The sequence below is a fragment of the Octodon degus genome, unplaced genomic scaffold (assembly GCF_000260255.1).
Source record: "Octodon degus isolate 3935 unplaced genomic scaffold, OctDeg1.0 scaffold00038, whole genome shotgun sequence".
Lineage (NCBI taxonomy): Eukaryota > Metazoa > Chordata > Mammalia > Rodentia > Octodontidae > Octodon > Octodon degus.
Genome location: NW_004524614.1, coordinates 4,326,020 through 4,328,146, shown reverse-complemented (window position 1 = coordinate 4,328,146; position 2,127 = coordinate 4,326,020). Strand labels below are relative to the sequence as shown.

Below are 2,127 nucleotides of genomic sequence, written 5' to 3'. Positions count from 1 at the left end.
GACCTGGGGACCTCCCACTAGACCCTGCCTCCTAAAGGTTCCACATTAGTACCAAGCCAAGGACTAAAATTTTAAGACATGAGCCTTGGGGCCATTCCTGGTCCAAACTATAACAGGGACAAGGGAAGCTGTGACACCACCACCCTCATGAGCAGGTAATGCTCACCCTGGATATGATGTCTCAGGGTAAGGGATACTATGGGCAAAAATATATGGACACTGTCTTGCCCACGTCCATCCAAGTTGTAAAGTTCTATGCAGTATTTCAGAAATTTTGTAATATAAGCAAAATAACGATCCCCACATCTGTAGAGATTCTTTCCTCTCTATTTTTGAAGTTAGTTTGGGGCTCAGCTTCCCCTCAGAAGGGCTCCTGAGTGCCTGCCTAAACTTACACCTTCAGATTCTTATACCCACATGCAAATTCAACACCTTTTCTCCCTAACTGCCTCCCGATAACTCCAAGCTTCCATATCCCAGACTACTATTCCAAGATCAGCTCAGATGTTCCCTCAATACCATCAGCCCCAAGATACCCCAGTCAGGAGGAGGCTGGGAAAGACAGACAAAAGCATGGAGCTCTCCTAAGACCAGTGAGCTGGCACCTCTGCCAAGTCAGCTGTGGACAATGATCTTGAAAGGGAGCCACGAGGTACCAAGGATCCATCATCTGTGCTGCTGAGCACAAGGAAAACACACCTTGTAGTTGCCCGAGCTTGTTGATGCTTTGACTCCCTTTGAAACTGTCTGGGGACTCATCCTTTGACCCATTTGGTCCCCAGCCTGCTCTCCCTTAGAGGGCCCAAGAGAACTTTCTGTTCCTATTATGTACTCACTTGAAACTTGATCTACAGGCTGCCTGGGACACCTCTTTTTTCTGCATAACAAGTTTATTTTTTTGAAGGCATATAGACAAACATACATTTATGCAGATTTTAACTTCTGTCCGAGACGTGCTATTTTCAATCTCTAAATGTTCTTAGTTCAGTAGTCATCATCTTCATCTGAGTCCACTACTTTTCTTCTGTTGAATTTAACTGTTGTTTTCTTTTCTGTTTGTTGGCTTACTTTTTCAAGGATTTCTATTAAGCCATGTTCTGAGACCTTCCCACCCAGCTGTCTGTATCTTGCCATCTGTATAAGGTAATTTTCTACTGCTTTTGCTTTTTCAGGTTTTACAAGTGCTACGTTACTTAAGCTGGCTCAGGCTGACTGGCCCAGAACTTGAGCTAGGATACTGTTTCTCATTTCAGCTCCCCTGCACTTTGCCTCCTGTTGTGCTGCATCGCTTGGATCCCGGTGTTTCGCTTGCAGCTCGGCCAGCCTCTGCTTCCTCAGAGGCTCTAGCTCTTCATCTACCATGGCTCGACTCTCGTGCAGCAGCTCTGGGACACCTCTTGAGTTATCTGGCTTTAACATTACATTTTAAATTTTCCCACTGGGCTATTTGATCTCGGATCTTTGACAGTAGGGCACCCTTGGCACCAGCTGGCAATCTGGACACACTATAGGCATAGCAAGATTAGGAGAATCAATTACTCTTTTGTCTTCACGGACAGCATTAAGATGCATGATAGGAAACCTGGAATCCATAATGATAGAAAGAGTTCTTGCTTTTGTTTGAGCACATGCAAACTAGTAAGGCCCTTTTAAAATGATGAAAGAACCTAAAATAATATTTTTATTTAATTATTTGGGCAATTTAGTCACAAGTCATCTGATTTTCTTAGTCTTTCATGTCACTTGGTAGTATTGTAGCTTGGATCAGGAATGTCTCCCCAAGACCCAGGTGTTGAAGACTTGGGTGTCACCTGCACAGCTCTCTTTTCCAGCTGTCAGGAGAAAGCAGTCTTTTCTGCTATGCACCATTGCCATTAGATACTGCCTCACCTCAGGCCCCAAGGCCATGGCACAGTGACTATGGGCTGAAACCTCTGGAACCATGTGCAGCTACTTAGTACAACTGGGTCATGGCACAAATGCTACAGGGATAGAGGGACAATCAGACAAAGCATCTTTCAGCTGCACCTAGCATGTGACTTAGGTGGGGGATGTGGGATAGGGTATTGCTACATAGCTCAGACTGGTCTTGAACTTGTGGCAGTCCTTTTGCCTCAGCCTGGGATT

The 2,127-nt window shown here is 45.1% G+C and overlaps 1 pseudogene; it reads right to left on the bottom strand.

The window, feature by feature from the left end:
- Nucleotides 1–979: 979 nt before the first annotated feature.
- Nucleotides 980–1,362, bottom strand: LOC101569193 (annotated as a pseudogene).
- Between the last annotated feature and the right edge of the window lie 765 nt (nt 1,363–2,127).